At 42.1% G+C, this 17576-nt stretch overlaps 1 protein-coding gene across 2 annotated transcripts in view; it reads left to right on the top strand.

Annotated features, from left to right (window-relative positions):
- The first annotated feature begins 725 nt into the window (after window positions 1–725).
- LOC103044632 (axin-2) overlaps window positions 726–17576 on the top strand; it is a 116065-nt gene continuing 99214 nt past the window's right edge. Inside the window, exons 1-4 of one of the 2 annotated variants that reach the window (XM_049479197.1) lie at window positions 726–1022; window positions 3056–3116; window positions 9311–9467; window positions 10381–10525. The gene's annotated coding sequence lies outside the window, so the exon portion shown is untranslated. Of the gene's footprint in view, window positions 1023–3055; window positions 3117–9310; window positions 9468–10380; window positions 10539–17576 lie in introns of both variants that reach the window. The other variant, XM_049479195.1, reaches the window with a different exon arrangement.

Below are 17576 nucleotides of genomic sequence, written 5' to 3'. Positions count from 1 at the left end.
TGGGACAACAAAACTTCCAAACCATTAGCTGTGTGTATAAAATAAATGAGAAATGGCTTCAATTCTGATGCGAGAAAAGCTCCAAAGTGTTTGGGAAAAAGCTGTGATAATTCAGCACCTCTCTGTAAAGTGGGTAAAGGGTGGATTTCCAGCAGTAATATTGCTTAGCTTTCGTTGCTGTTTGCTTATGAAATAAATATGAAGGTTTTGTGTTCCTCAGCGAGTTGATGCCTCTAATAATTAAGTGCGGAGTCACTCGGCGCGCTGCTCTAATGAGACTCATGATTTCAGTGACAGAGAGTCGCTGGTATTTTAACCAGGTACAAAACAGAAGGTGACGTTTATGCAAACGAGCCTGTCACCGGTGTGAATTCTGCTGCACAGTGAATACACCCCGCTCAGGTGCTGAGCTGGCATCCAACGTAGGCCAATGCCATGCTAATGAAGCGCATGCGTTTATCCTGTTGTTGTCTTTATGCTTTTTTGCCTGTCACTTAGTCCACACACACACACACACACACACATGCAAACACACACACACACTTTAAATGCAACTGTGTTCGTTTAATCACATCTCACCCGTTCTCACTGTCGAATGAGTGAAAACAAAAACAAACCGTCCAGAAAGATCTGTTTAATCTCTCTCTCTCTCTCTTTCTCTCTCTCTCTGCCTTTTTTCCACTCAGACCTTGATGTTTTTCCAATAATTGGCAGTGGAGGTCGATTCTCCCCCTTCTTCCTGCTTCTTTTAAGAGATGAATCGCTGGCGGCCGATCAAAGCCGGAGCCCTGTACGGCTGCAGCCGGCACAAAGGGGCGTCAGGGCTGGAACATCGCCCAAGTCACCCGCTACTGCCACGCAGATGGGCAACATCGCTTCAGGGGTCAGCGTCGGAGTGGTGGAACACTCATTTCCTGTGCCATTCTCTGTTTTCACTCTCTTTCTTTCACTCTATGATCAGCCACAACATTAAAACCACCTGCCTAATCTTGCACAGGTCCACAATTGGCCCTCTTGTGGAGGTATGCATCCTACAGGAAGCCTTATTACACTCTAAACCCACACTGTAAACCCAGAAGTTGTTTGAACTCAAATAAATTAAGTCTATGTTACATAAAATTGGAGATTTCTAAACAATACTCAACTATTTTGAGTTGAGTTGAATTATTTGTGGGCACATATAAACATTCAAACTGAGATCTTTGTGTTGAACCAACTTATAATAACTAAGTTGAGTCTTTTGCCATTAACAGCTTCTTTTCCATTGGCTTCTGTCACAATCTATTTGCATACTGGGTGTGTCCAACAGTTTCTGACTTACACACACCATCAGTGTGTAGTGATTCCCCCTGGGCTACCTTAGATAAACTTGTAGATCACATATTATGATTAAATTCTTGGCCTCTGTGTTGTAGGCTTTAGAACAAGCCTTGTTTACTGAGCTGCAGTAACTCTGTGTTCTCGCTGTGCTCTCAGTACTTTTATTTTTTTTACTGTTTTCTTTAATCTACTTTTCTATGAGTATTTAAAAAAAAAAGTTGAATGAAACCAGAAAGAAGACTAAATACAAGTTCAGGAAAATATTAATTTTACAATTTTTCTCAGTTGATTTGGTACATTTCTCACATCATGATTTACATTGGCATCACAGTAAGTGCATTTCTCAAAACAGTTAGTGCAAACAGCAAAACTCAATGAAACACCTGCAAAAGCTCGTACCTCACTCAAAATTCTTTGTTTTTGCTTCAAATGCAAATTTTCATGTCAATCAACTTGTCAGTGCCATCAGAATGCCTAGTCTGTGTGTCATTGCCTATGAACAAGGTAGTCAAAATACTCATGTTGTCAACAGTGTAGAGTGTAGAGTATATTCTGATGGAAACAAACTTTTGATTCAAGTCAAATCAATTAAAACTGCATGTGTTAAACGCAAAATACAAACTTACACAAAACATAGTTAATCATGACTGTATGTGAGAGACTGACAGCAAGAAATTGCACTGTAATCAAATATTCTGAGTAATATTTTTTTACTGTATTGTTTGCACTGCAATTTGTTGACAAAAAAAAAATCTGACAGAAATTCAGGAAAGACAGAAAACTGTTTGGCAGCACTTTATACATAACACAAAGAAAAAACTACAAAATTAGAAACTTACTCTAAACATTCAAAACAACCTGAGACAACAACTTAAGGAATTATAGTGCTTTCTTTTTTATGTATTCTGACTCTCCTCTCTGTTGGGTTTTCATTTACATTACACTGAATATCTTCACTTGCAATGAAGCGTGGCAAGAATCTCCTGGCAAATTCCAAAATATGCCTAATTAACTGAAAGCCAAGATTCACCTGAGAACAATTTGATCAATTTAGGATAAATTACCAAAATGTACCAAAAAGTGTTATATAAAATGTATAAATTATGCCTGAGAGAATATGCCAACCTGTTCAGCACTTTTGCATGTAATGACCGAGGCAATGACCTAAAGCCTAAATGTTTTGGAGGGAAGACAATTCAACAGATAATCAGCACATCACATTTTTGATGAGCACGACATAAGCAATGGATAATGCAAAAAACAGCTGAAAATTGAACATGACCATTTGCATGAATGACAAATGCATTTGCAATATGAGAAACACAATGAGAAATGTAAAATAAACAGGAGAAAGATAAACAGGAGGCTTATTAATGATCCACTTTAGGGGGGCTTGAATTCGTATCACAATATTCTTCCAGGCATAGATTCTGCATTGTTTTTGTAGTATTTAACATTATATGTAAGAAATATATTTACATTTTTTACCCCTTTGGTGGGGGGGTGGGGGGGGTGGGTTCTGACTCCCCCAATACCCCCTGTAATTCGCACCCTGACTTACCCCTTAACAAGTACCATTAGCATTAAATCACCATTATTTACTCTCTGTTCACTGGTATTAATGTAATGTCTGATTGGTGTATGTAATGTATATATCCACTTATATTATATATAAAGGTTCTGTCTCTTTATTGTTACAGTTCTCTCTCTCTCTCTCTCTCTCTCTCTCTCTCAGGCCGGGTTAACGGCTGTAAAGAAGCGCCATGTTCTCTCGGTGTCTCGCCAAACATCCTCTGGTAAACATTTTTGTTTCATTTCAAAACCCTGATGTTTAACAGTTGAAAAGATCAGGCCAGGGGGGCTTTACACTAAAGGAGACCACCACAAGCCCCCTCTTATTCAAATACACACGCTCTCTTTCTGTCCTGTCATGCGCTGCATGGATGAGGGTTTAAGGGAAATAAATGGAAGCAGGCAAAGCAAACATGCGCAAATAGGCGGATGTGGACGGACAAATCCAGCAGCATGTGCCGCTCACATGGCGGGGCGAGGGACTGCTTTCACAGTTGTGTGACTAGAAGTTTACATTAGCATTAGCATTGCTCACGTTTCCCAAAAACAGAGATAGGATCACTCTAACTATTCGAGAGAGAGCAAGAAAGAGAGAGAGAGAGAGAGAGAGAGAAAGTGTTTTGCAAGTGATCCTCGCTCTTCCATTTCCTGTGTTGATCTTTTAAATAACTAAAAAAAGAGAGAGCCAGAAGGTAACATAGACACAAGTGCACTTTTAAACAGTGGCACCCACCCACTCCAAACACCTTAGCATGCAGGGCTAAGGCATTTCTTAGTTTTAGAAAAACTTAGTTTTTTATCCTGCTAATACTGTAATCGTTATATGTTTATCAAATTCTAGTTCTAAAACAATTATTAATTATCTAAAACACCAGGTAATCAGCCAGATTTAACATACAGGGCCCTATTTTAGCGATCTATAGGGAAGCCGTCAACCGTGCACTCTTAATTATACATGGGAGTTTTTGGCGTAACATAAAATGAACCAATCATCGTGTCACTTACCATTCCCTTTAAGAGCCAGGTGCGATCTGCGGATTGCTATTTTAGGGGCGCAGCAACTTGGGAGTGTACAACGCTTCTCAGCAGAGGAAACTGACCTGCTCGTTCACGCTCGTTTATTCTGTTTATTGTTACTACAAAAGTTTCCATAGCTGTGTGTCACTTGTTGGACACTTTGCCAAAATAGCAATGAACGTGTGACTGTTTACGTCTGCCTAGGTTGTTTTCAGTCAGTATGCACACCTGTGTTTTTTTATTGCCAAGATAGCAATAGGCTAACCACCAAAACCACTACAAACCCTCAGTGTAGATGTATTCACAAGCACCGTTGCTATTTAAACGACACAGGTGGAAGGGACGAAAATAGACTGTTTGCAGGGTGTAAGAAAGCAATGAGCATCGTGACGTGCCTTGCGCATGGTGTAAGATAGGGCCCACAGTCTGATTACTTATGTCTTGCAGCTTTTAAAAGGTATGGCTGATTTTTAAATGTCTAATTCTCTCCCGTTTTTTTATCAATTTATCTGGTCACTTGTCTCAACCATTCAGCTGCTATTCAGCTGTATATTCCTCATCACTAGTGATGCCAGCTAATGGCAAGCTGCATGACCGGGATTCCAACCAGGGATCTCCCGATCATATTGGCAAAGTTTAACTGATATGCAAAGTGGTATATCATCTGCATAATATTGGAGGTTAAAGCGTTGTATTGCTGCATGTGTTATGTAAATAATAATAGTCATAAAAAAGAAAGTAGATAGAATATTAGCTCACTTTTTTTACAGTTATGATTAGAATAAGATTTAAACCACAATAGGACTGTTCCTGTCACTCCAACCAAGTTCTCTAAGGATAGTTTTGGTCTGCTACATATATATTGTTTGTGTTATTAATGCATTAAATATAAATAATTATAATATTTCCACTTTTTATTAATCATTTTTTACAGACGATTCACAGATTGCGAAAGTTACAGTTATGATATGGGATGAAATTACAGCCTCTCCAATTACCAACAACAAAGATCAAATATAACGCAAAGTTCAAATAGCCCAAATAGGGTCAGAAGTGTCAATTCAGTGAACATTTTGCGTATCTATACTTTACAGGAGTAAAGAAAACAGAAAACTTTTTTACTACTACTTTTTAATGTTCATGCTATTAGCATTTCGTTTCGTTTTCGTTTCATTGACCATTATGATAGTGAGATTGCTGGTTCGAATCCCGGTCATGCAGCTTGCCATCAGCTGTCAGAACCCAGAAAGAGTACAATTACCCTTGCTTTCTCTGGATGAGTAGATGGCACTCTATCCTCTTATCACTTCAAGGGTGATGTCGATCAGCCTAAGGCGTCTGTGAGCTGATGTATCCTGTATAAAGAGATGGTGGCTAACTTTACATGTATCGGAGGAGGCATGCGCTTGTCTTCACCCTCCTTGTGTTGTGGCATCACCAGTGATGGGGGATTTACAGCTGAGTAGCAGCTGAATGCTAGTTTCCAATTTAAGGGAGAAAAAATTAGAAATAAATCTTTAAAATAGCCTTGTTTTCATTGCCGCTTCCTTCATCATTAAAATAAAAAAAACATATTCAGACTAATCTCTCCATCCAGATGTGAGTTTAAGTTCTTGTTTCTAGAGATGTATTTTAAACCCTAGTATCTTTACTTCTACTTAAGTAATGAAAGTGAATACTTTTGATACCGCTGAATTAGTGGTAGTTACAGGGGTTGGACAATGAAACTGAAACATCTGTTATTTTAGTGTGGGAGGTTTCATGGCTAAATTGGAACAGCCTGGTGGCCGATCTTCATTAACTGCACATTGCACCAGTAAGAGCAGAGTGTGAAGGTTCGATTAACAGGGTAAGAGCACAGTTTTGCTCAAAATATTGCAATGCACACAATATTATGGGTGACATACCAGAGTTTAAAAGAGGACAAATTGTTGGTGCACGTCTTGCTGGCGCATCTGTATCGAGCGTATCAAGAGCCACGGTATCCAGGTTAGTGTCAGCATACCACTGAGAAGGACGGACCACATCCAACAGGATTAACTGTGGATGTTTGAGTGCTGAGCAACTCAACTCTCCTGTTTCCACCAGAACAGTCCTTTGGGACAATAAATTATTGTGATCTAAAACCAGGTGTTTTAGTTTCATTGTCCAACCCTGTAGTTATAGGATTGTTTAAGGGTCATTGAGGACCGAAAAAACAACTATTTAAAAAAAAAACAAGTGTTGAAATTGAGTCTAACCAACACCATTATTAATCTGTTAACCTGAGACAGCAGGATTCACCACACAGAAACACAGCTAAAAGATGCTGAGAAGAAACCCACTCTGAGTATCAAAACCAACCATATGTCTTCACCCTGTGGTGCGGCATGTGATGTGTGTGTGTGTCTGTGTGTGTGTGTGGGGGGGGGTTATATTGTGTGATAATTATTAAAATGCACACATTATGGAGCCATTGTAATGGGCCTAACGGGTTTGTCTTTTATGTGGTCATCCTACGGAGAAAACGAGGCCGTTTTTCTGGCTTTGTGATGGTTCCAGCAGTTTGCCTCCTCCTCCTACACACAGCGTTTATTCCCCAACCATTGTTTCCCCAAAGTTTACACACAATAAACAATTATGTGTCTTGCCCAGAGCGGTCTACCCGGCCCCTGCTCTGCTCTCTCTTGGCTGGAGTTGAAATAAAAATGTTAATTTTGACTTGAGGAGGATTTCAAAGCCGCGTTCTCCCTGTTTCATCTCCGAGCGCACAGCCGCTTTCGCCCAGGCAGAATCATGCACAGCAGAAAAAAATAACAGTTTTATTTCTCTAGATCCCCCCACCCACCCTCCACCCTCTCCTCTCCAACCTCCTCCTCCTCTGTTGCCTTTATTCTTGTGAAGGACAGAAGAGAAAGTGAAACATTATTTATCCCGCGTGTGTAAACGCTCCATAAGACCCAATTAGTTCCGTTTACTCAAATGCCTCCTGTTAAACGATTGCCTTGACTCATTCGAGCCACCCCGGCGCAATTCAGATGGTAAACTTGTAACAATTAGCGCTGTAGCGCACAAACACACACACACACACAGATCCTTCACATTAAGGCAGCAGAGTAAAGTCAATAAACTGCTTTTTACTAAACACTTCAGTACAAGCAGCAAATCAGCCTTTTTTCCAGCTAAGATTTATAAACAAATCTCCAATCCTGCTTCAATTAAAAAAAAGACCCTTCCAGGCGTTCTTCTACTTACGCAACTAAAAACACTTAAAGTCAAGACTCAAATGCACCCTAACCCCAGGCACAGTCAATCCGCCCAGACATGTTTAGCGTCTGACATCATTAGCTTCATTAGCTTTTAACCAGAGATAAATTACAGCTAATAGCTAACTGTTACGTAGGTGAGGGGATGGACAAAAATGCAGAATAATTACTTTATTTATTAAACAAACTAAAACAAACTGACAAACAAACAAAATAAACCAAAGTTTCACTGAATATAAACAGAAAATAAACACGGGTAAACGCAAGACAAAAATACAAGACTGAAATAACTAAAATAACAAAGATGAGAATAAAGTATAAATCAAGACTAAGAAACCAGTAACTCTAGAAACAAAAACCAACCTGACAGACACACAGCAAGGAATCACACAAACCTGACCACAGACAGCATACAAACTAACAAAAGACTAGACAAAGAAGGCTTGAAACAAAGGGGCTTATATACACATGGAGGGAACAGGAAACTGGAAACACCTGAGGATCAATCAAGAGGGGGCGGGGTTACAAATCACTAATGACAGGGTGGGGCTAGGGCGGAGACAGGACCAAAACACAACAGTAGCACATGGCTGGGAAACATGACAGGAAAACAGAGGGGCAGGAGCACAATAGACCAGGAGAGGGAGACACAACGAGACAGACACGGGCTAAACTGTGACACTAACAAGTGAAGGAAAGCTTTTTCACTACCAATTAGCAACGTGCTAACTGCACACCTTATTCTATAACTCGTCACACAAACTCACCTGAAACCAAAGCAATCTCTTTGTTGAGTTGTTAAGCAATCTAGCTAATCCAGCTAATGAGCTGGCTGCTCCCTCCACAGGCATTTTTTAAACGATCCGCATTGTGGATTAATAGCAAAGTCATTCAAACTATGAAGAAAAACATACAGCTCTAAAGAAAAAATAATTAAGAGAGCACTTCTTTTTCTGAATCAGTTCTATCTGATTTTGCTATTTATAGGTATGTGTTTGAGTAAAATGAACATTGTTGTTTGAGTCCATAAACTACAGACAACATTTCTCCCAAATTCCAAATAAAATCATTGTAATTCAGAGCATTTATTTGCAGAAAATAAGAAATGCAGAAAAAGGAAGAAATAACAAAAAAGATGCAGAGCCTTCAGACCTCAAATAATGCAAAGAAAATAAGTTCATATTTATAAAGTTTTAAAAGTTTAGAAATCAATATTCAGTGTAATGCATTTTGGCATGTTCTCCTCCACCACTCTTACACACTGCTTTTGGATAACTTTATGCCACACTTGGTGCAAAAATTCAAGCAGTTCAGCTTGGATTGATGGCTTGAGATCATTAATCTTCCTCTTGATTACGCTCCAGAGGTTTTCAATTTGGTAAAATCAAAGAAAGTCATCATTTTTAAGTGGTCTCTTATTTTTTTCCAGAGCTGTATTAAGATTTTTTTTTTTAAACGAAAACATGTTAAACAAACAAGAATATGTTTTATATAGACAGGCACCTTTTGCTCATGCAGTGTTTTCTCAGTCAGCTTTATGAGGTAGAGTCACCTGGAATGGCTTTCAGTTAACAGCTGTGCTGAACTTATCAAAAGTTAATTATTGAATTCCTTGCCTTGATTTTTTAATGTGTTTGAGAGCATCAGTTGTGTTGTATAGAGGAAGAGCTGGTATACAATTAACAGCCCTATTTGAGTAATGATCGAATCCATATTATGCAAGAACAACTCAACTAAGCAAAACAAATAAAAATGAAGTAATGGAAGTAATTTTAAGAACTTTGAAAGTATCCTCAAGTGCAGTCGATGATGAAACTGGCTCTCTTCAGGACTGCACCAGGAAAGGAAGAGCAAGAGTAACCTCTGTTGTACCACATAACTTCATCAGAGATACCAGCCTCAGAAGCCACAAGTTAACAGTACCTCAGATAAGAGCCACCTAAATGCTTTACAGAGTATTTTGGTTTGTTTAACACTTTGAAATTTACTATATGAATCCTATATGTGGTCCTTCATAGTCTGAATGACTCAAACATTGGACACATTAGAAGGTGTTCAAACTATTAAGTGGTACTGTATATATACTGTACAATAAAGTACCAGATCTGATACTGTAGATTCCGATAAACTGTTGCTTATGTCATGTTATTTCTCAGGTTTATTTTTTCTAGGCTAACTGTGAGGAGTCATCAGATCAATCTCTCTAGAAGGATCCCTCATGACCCGAGATTTGTCATCCAGCACCACAGACCTTTATTTACCCTTCACACAGGAGAATGGATGAAGGAGATGACAGCAGACCAAAAAGAAATGGTAAGTAATTTTTTAAAAGGTGCAGACCCAATTCCATGTCTCTGCTGTACCCCTATCCATTGTTTTGGAGTGCAACTTCCCCTCAAGGAAACAGAGTTAGAAGGGAAGTATGGATGTCTGACTGTTGACTGTTGTCAGGGTTTTAATCAGTCAGTGGCGCTGGTTTTTTAATCAGTCAGTGGTGTTTTCCGTTGCCAAAACGAATACGCTAGAAATGTACCTGAGCACACCTCACTTCCAGACCACCACAATCATCAGTGTAGATATAAAGCTTTGGAAAAAACGAGACCACTTAAAAATGATGAGTTTCCTTGATTTTACCAAATTAAAAAAACCTCTGGAACCATCAAGAGGAAGATGGATGATCACAAGCCATAAAACCAAGCTGAACTGCTTAAAGTTTTGCACCAGGAGTGGCATAAAGTTATCCAAAAGTAGTGTGTAAGACTGGTGGAGGAGGAGAACAAGCCAAGATGCACGAAAACTGTGATTAAAAGCCAGGGTTATTCTACCAAATATTGATATCTAACTCTTACAACTTTTATGTTTTTTTTATACTTTTGTTATTTCAGCCATTTCTCATTTTCTGCTAATAAGATTGTTGGCGGGGGTGTGTGTACTTAACCAGTAGTTACATTGTTATTACATGATTTGTTAACATGTAACTGCAGAGTTATTAGAGACACTTATTATAAAATGGGATCAATTTTTTTTAGAACATTATTAGAAAATCGGTATGTATCTAAATTTATTCATTTACAATGTTAGAAAAAATTAAATAATGGAAATATTATAAGGTGTCCAAGCGTTTGACTGGTACTGTACAATAAAGAATTCTGATTGGATTAAAAGGAAAGGAAGGTGATACACTGTTGCTTATGTCATGTTATTTCTCAGGTTTCTTGTTTTCTAGGCTAACTGTGAGGAGTCATCAGATCAATCTCTCTAGAAGGATCCCTCATGGACCAAGATTTGTCATCCAGCACCACAGACCTTTATTTACCCTTCACACAGGAGAATAGATGAAGGAGATGAGAGGATGAGGAAGCAGACCAAAGGTATGCAAATATGGTAAGCAAAAACTGTTGTCAGGGTTTTAATCAGTCAGTGGCGTGTTTTTCGTGGCTAAGATAGCAATACGCCAAATGAGTGAAAATATCTTGGAATTTGAATACATGTTCTATAATAGTATAATAGTAACTGCCTGGCTTCACTGTTAAAGGCTATAAGAGCAAGTTACTGTGTTTTGTGTTGCTGAGTGTATATAGACTATATGCTGGCTGAGTACACCTGGTTACATTTGCATTAATTGTAATATTATAATAACAATAATGACAATAATGCAGATATGTAAAGGTCATAAATTCCCAGTTCCCACTTGCTACATTAAATAAACAAAAATATAGAGTTGTGCCCACTGAATGATTCTGATTAATGTAAAACATTTTACTGGCACAATTAATTTTTTTAGTTGATCCTAAAGGATAGTCAACAAAGCTTACAATACACATTTCGTAGAACTTAAATCAGACCTACTAAAACACAAATTCAATTTTTAAGTTGCCGATATTTAGTCAAGTCAAGTCAGGTCAAGAGGCTTTTATTTTATATGAGTACAGGTACACAGTGTAATGAAATTACGTTTCTCTGGAACAATGGCGCAACATGAAACAACAAACAATAGACAAAATAAAGCGCATAGTATACTGGTGCAACATAAAACTATATCATTACAATAAATACATTAAATAAAATATAGACGTTTCAATACATATGAAAAAATTATTACATGCTCTAAAGATTTGTAGTTGGCATAGCTCCATGTGGTTTCTTTAAAACTTAACAGATCTACTGCAGTAAGTTGCCTTAAAATTTTGAGTTTTCTTAACTTTTACAGTGTGTATTTATGGAGAACAGAAAATATAAAACATTATCAGATTGTGGTTATCTAATGACTCCATCAAATCTGAATAAAACAGCCTAACTAAAGCAAAAGAGAGAGCCAGAAGGTAACATAGACACACCGAAACACCGGCATTTACCCACTCCACAATTCCCTATGTCTATGAAACTCTGGATCTGGATCAGCCTTATCTAAAGGCATAAAACATTAGTTACCAAAAGCTAAACTAAACAAGTAAGTTTTTAGTCTAGACTTAAAGATAAACATATTCAGGAAGGTTATTCCAGAGTTGGGGAGCTTTATAGGAGAACGCTCTTCCCTCTGTAGAACTCTAAATTTTAGAAACTACTAGGAAACTCTGTGTTCTAAGTAAAATATAAAGTGATTTAGTTGAGAAATTTCTGTGTAGTCATAAGTCTTATAATAAATATGATAAATAGTCCAAAAAAAGCTCATGACCCTCCTGCTGTAACAGTACATGTAATAGTTATGGCACAGGTGCAGTGCTTTCGAGTGTACCGTACTTTCAGTGTTCAGTTGAGCTGTAAGCTCACGCGAGGGTGTCATCATGCTAGTAACGCAACCTAAACGCTTTAATCCTAAACTCTGAGAGGAATATAGTGTAAAATATTAAAAATGTTTCTATTTTACCAACCTTGTGCCTTATATTAAATATACAGCAAGGTTTTGAATGAAGAAACAGAGAGAAATATTAAAAACACAGTCAAGAAAAACACCTATTTCACACAGTCCCCTGCTCAGAAGTGCTGATGGAACTATCGAAGCGTGCCTGGTAGGTGAGCTTTCACTTGCAGGGTTGCTTTCTCTTGTATCAGCTTTGTGATTGCTGTGGTTAAAGCTTGTGTGCGCTCAAGGGCATTTCTACACTTTTTAAAAGCGTCGAGGGCTCAAGCTGAAACACGTTTAGTACTTTGGTTGGGAGTGTTACACCTTAGCCCATGTCTGTCTTCTGTTTCTGCCTTATTTTGTCTCTTGTGCTCCTGCCCCTCTGTTTACCTGTCATGTTTCCCAGCCATGTGCTTGTGTTGTTGTTTTTGTACCTGTCTCCACCCTAGCTCCGCCCCAGCCCTGCCCTAGCTATTAGTGTTCTCACCTGTGTCTTGTCTGTAACCCCGCCCCCTCGTCATCCTAGCCCAGGTGTTTCTCACTCTCCTCATGTATTTAAGCCCGTCTGTTTGAATGTTCAGTGTCGAGTCTTTTGTATTTTGTATATTTTGTATGCTGTATCCTTCGTGTCTTTGTATCCCTGCAGTCCGTTTGTATCCTAGTCTTAGTTTCTTAGTCTGTGTTTCTGATATCCTCGTCTTAGTTTCTTAGTCAGTGTTTCTCAGTTTATATTTATCCTAGCCTTGTTTTTTTGTATGTTTTTGCGTTACCCGCGTTTTGTTTATTGTTTTATTTTATCTTGTAAGTTTAATAAAGTATATATATATTGCACTTACGTCCTTCCCCCCGTCTCCCGCGTAACATAAGACTCGACCAAAATATGGACGTAGCAAGGTGGCAGGCAACGAGGAGAGCGGACCTCGAGTATCTCCGGTTCCTCGCCGAGCAAATTCGGGGAGATGAACCACTCCCGGCGCCTCTCCTCGGCTTGGAGCTCGTCAGCCCAGCTCCAGCTAAGCTAGCTAGCCTGCTAACTCCACCGAGCTCTCAAGCCCGGCCGGCTTCCAGCTCTCAAGCCCGGCCGGCTTCCAGCTCTCAAGCCCGGCCGACTTCCAGCTCTCAAGCCCGGCCGGCTTCCAGCTCACAAGCACGGACGGTTTCCAGCTCTACAGTCCGGCCGGCTCCCAGCTCTCAAGCCCGCCCGGCTCCCAGCTCGCAAGCCCTGCCGGCTCCGAGCTCTACAGCCCTGCCGGATTCCAGGTTTCCGACTCCTGCTCCAGAAGCAAGCTCCGGTCCGATTTCCACAGCCTCGCCCACTGCTGAATCTGCGGCTCCAGTCCGGGTCTTGGCGGCAGCCGCACTCTCAGCTCCCGCTGAGGCGGCTTCTTCGCCAGCGGTGCCAGCCGCTTCCAAGCCCGCGGTGGCAGCCGCCTCCACGTCAGCGGTGCCTGCCGCGCTCACGCCAGCAGGACCCACCGCCTCTGTTTCAGCGCTGCCCGCGGCTCCGGCCGCCTCTGTTTCAGTGCTGCCCGCGGCTCCGGCCGCCTCTGTTTCAGCGTTGCCCGCGGCTCCGGCCGCCTCTGGATCAGCGCTGCCCGCGGCTCCGGCCGCCTCTGACCCTGTGCCCGCGGCTCCGGCCGCCTCTGACCCTGTGCCCGCGGCTCCGGCCGCCTCTGACCCTGTGCCCGCGGCTCCGGCCGCCTCTGACTCTGTGCCCGCGGCTCCGGCCGCCTCTGACTCTGTGCCCGCGGCTCCGGCCGCCTCTGACTCTGTGCCCGCGGCTCCGGCCGCCTCTGACTCTGTGCCCGCGGCTCCGGCCGCCTCTGACTCTGTGCCCGCTGCCACCCCAGTTCACGTGCCTGGGCTACCCGCCTCTGCTCCTGTGCCTGCTCCCAGATCACGAGCTCCTAGGATCGCCGCGCCTGCTCAAGCTGCACCCGCCGCGCCTGCTCAAGCTGCACCCGCTGCCCCAGCTCAAGCACCAGCAGCACCCGCTGCCCCTGCTCAAGCACCAGCAGCACCCGCTGCTACAGCCTCAGCTCAAGCACCAGCAGCACCCGCTGCTACAGCCTCAGCTCAAGCACCAGCAGCACCCGCTGCTACAGCCTCAGCTCAAGCACCAGCAGCACCCGCTGCTACAGCCTCAGCTCAAGCACCAGCAGCACCCGCTGCTACAGCCTCAGCTCAAGCACCAGCAGCACCCGCTGCTACAGCCTCAGCTCAAGCACCAGCAGCACCCGCTGCTACAGCCTCAGCTCCAGCACCAGCAGCTCCCGCTGCCACAGCTCCAGCACCAGCAGCTCCCGCTGCTACAGCCTCAGCTCCAGCACCAGCAGCTCCCGCTGCTACAGCCTCAGCTCCAGCACCAGCAGTGCCTGCCACCCATGTGGTACCCACTGCTCCTGACCCGGTACCCACTCCCAGAACTTTGTACACCCCCAAGCCTACTCCCAGATCAATATTTGGTCCCAAGCCCTGTGATTCCAGGCCTGCCCCGAGGCCTCCTGACTTTGCCCCCAGAGCTCCGGTGTTTGTACCCATGTCTCTCCCTGTCCTGGTCCCCGTGTCTGTGTTTGTTCCCGTTCCTGTCCCCGGTGGTTTTCCTGTTCCCGTCCCTGTCACTGTGTTTGTGTCCGTCCCTGTCCATGTATTTGTCCCAATTCCCCTGCCCAGTCTTGTCCAGTCCCAGTTCCCGGCCACTGTCCAGTCTGTGTTTCAACCCCCTGTCCAGTCTCCATTCCTGTCTAGTGTCCAACCCTCTGTCCAGTCTAAGCCCCCTGTCCAGTCCTTGTCCCCTGTCCAGTCTCAGCCCCCAGTCCAGTCGTTTGTTCAGTCTCCGTTCCCTGTCCAGTCCCAGTCTCCGTTCCCTGTCCAGTCTCCGTCTCCTGTTAGGTCGTTTGATCAGTCTCTGCCTCCTGTCCAGTCTTTTGTCCAGTCCCTGTTCCCTCTCTCTCGGCGCCTCTGGTAGTGGCGCCGTTGAGGGGGGGTAATGTTACACCTTAGCCCATGTCTGTCTTCTGTTTCTGCCTTATTTTGTCTCTTGTGCTCCTGCCCCTCTGTTTACCTGTCATGTTTCCCAGCCATGTGCTTGTGTTGTTGTTTTTGTACCTGTCTCCACCCTAGCTCCGCCCCAGCCCTGCCCTAGCTATTAGTGTTCTCACCTGTGTCTTGTCTGTAACCCCGCCCCCTCGTCATCCTAGCCCAGGTGTTTCTCACTCTCCTCATGTATTTAAGCCCGTCTGTTTGAATGTTCAGTGTCGAGTCTTTTGTATTTTGTATATTTTGTATGCTGTATCCTTCGTGTCTTTGTATCCCTGCAGTCCGTTTGTATCCTAGTCTTAGTTTCTTAGTCTGTGTTTCTGATATCCTCGTCTTAGTTTCTTAGTCAGTGTTTCTCAGTTTATATTTATCCTAGCCTTGTTTTTTTGTATGTTTTTGCGTTACCCGCGTTTTGTTTATTGTTTTATTTTATCTTGTAAGTTTAATAAAGTATATATATTGCACTTACGTCCTTCCCCCCGTCTCCCGCGTAACAGGGAGGGTGAGGTAGTGTTTAGGACTAGTTGCAGTCAGGGGTGGGTCTCAGAATTAACACTGTGTTCACACTCCAGAGAAACATTCACTGGTCACTTTGTGGCATCATTTAAAAGAGCAAGCATTACTGTCTGCACTACAGTACACTACACTACACTACACTAATTGTGTGTAGGGTTGTAGTTAAGTGTGTCCAACTAAGGCACTGTGGTCATTTCTATTCTATTTCTATTGCCTTTAACGACTGCTGATTGAGAAGTAAGAAGTTCCTATTTATTCTGACCCCCTTTCAGCATTATATGGTTAAAAATATCAGAACGTTTGTTAAAACTGCAACACATTTTGGCTGAAAGTAAGAAAAGACGTCTTTTTGAAAGCGGTTACAAAAGAATAAAAGAAGATATTTGTACAGAAAATATGTTGTACAGAAAGCTTTGATTTAACAGATTTACCAGAATCGCCATGTATCATACTGAGTTTAGCCAGTAACTTGTGTCATGCCAAAGCCATTTCCTGCACGATTCTGATTGGCCACCAACCAGCGAATCTCACTTCTCATTTGAATAAAGGTCACTTTGCCTTATTTGTGTTGCTAGTCTTCTTGGCTTTGCTGAAGCATATTTGTGATTGGTCATACGCAAGTGTGACCAACAGCATAGTGAATAATACCAATCAGATTAAATACAATATGGATTAGGACCAATCCCAGTCAAGTGGAGATCTTAAAAACAAACAATCTAGGCAGTAGAACTAATCATTGTTGAGGGCGGTCTCTAGAAGCCTCAAAAAAAGTTCTCAGGAGGAAGGTTGGAATCAGGAAGAAGGTTTCAGGACAAATAGCACTTTTTAAATCACTTTTAGGGAGAGTTCTCTGATCAAATAATGTGAAGGATAGTTTGGTTGGTGGATGGATGGTTTTATAATAAACAGCATGGTGACCCATCCCTGTTGATTGGGTGGTGGTGGGGTGTCAGAACAAAATATAGAATGATAAGGATGAGTTGCAGACATGGAGAAAAAAAAACAGCATGGCAAGTCTAGCTGGTTAAGCTGGTTAATCGTTTTAGCTTAGCTCTTTACCTGCATAGAGTCTGGTTTTGTTTCTTGGTTATCTGGTCTAATAGCATGACCAACCTGATTAAGTACTGTATGACTGGTAAGACCATGCTGAATAACCATCATGATCCATCAGAACGGCCAGCTTAACCAAACAATCCTTGGCTCTAGCAAGTTTGTCATTCTGATAGATCAACTAGTCTGACAAACTAAAAAAATGAACTCATGCTATGCTGGTCAAAAGACAAAGTGGTCAACATGATGAACCAGTTTGCTTACAAGTGTAGTTTATGTTTTCTCCTGCATTATGAGCTTTTCAACCACATTGACCACCTGAGACCATCTGAAACCATCTAACAGCAAAAGCTCAAAGAGTTCATTCAAATAAGGGAATACAGAACAATAAGGTTTGTGTCTTCTAAATGGCACACCATGACAAATTGTACTTAATTTGACCAGAGACATGACATAACAAGGCAAACCAGGGTGGTGTTGACTTCAGTTTGACTTTGAAGACGAGCAATTTAGGCTCCGAACAATTCCCACAGCTTTGGAATCAAAGGAATGTCATGAACCTCGTTTCACATAAAAAATGCAGTCATTCCTCCAAGTTGCTATTCGAGGCCTTGAATCACAGGCCTTTTGCACTCGTTTTGGTTTGAAGCCATTTGGTAGAGAGTTCTGGCAGGGGGAACGTAACCACTGTGCACATCCCTCCCTCTCTCTCTTTCTCTCTCTCTCTCTCTCTCTCTCTCTCTCTCTTTCCATCTCTCGCTCTCTCTCTCTTTCCATCTCTCGCTCTCTCGTTTGATATACCCCAACACTGTCCGTTGTTTTGAAGCACTAGGCCCCTCCCCAAACCTCTGCGTTCTTGCCAGAGCAGCTTTAACCTTCACGCTGTTCATCTCGGCTGCCGTGCTTTGTCTAAATCTCCAACATCAAAGGCGACATGCAAATTCTGTAGACAGTTGGAGCATTTGATGTTTTCT

The sequence above is a fragment of the Astyanax mexicanus genome, chromosome 5, assembly GCF_023375975.1.
Source record: "Astyanax mexicanus isolate ESR-SI-001 chromosome 5, AstMex3_surface, whole genome shotgun sequence".
Taxonomy (NCBI): Eukaryota; Metazoa; Chordata; class Actinopteri; order Characiformes; family Acestrorhamphidae; genus Astyanax; species Astyanax mexicanus.
Note: the sequence above shows the minus strand (reverse complement) of the source record. Positions and strands in the feature narration are given on the sequence as shown.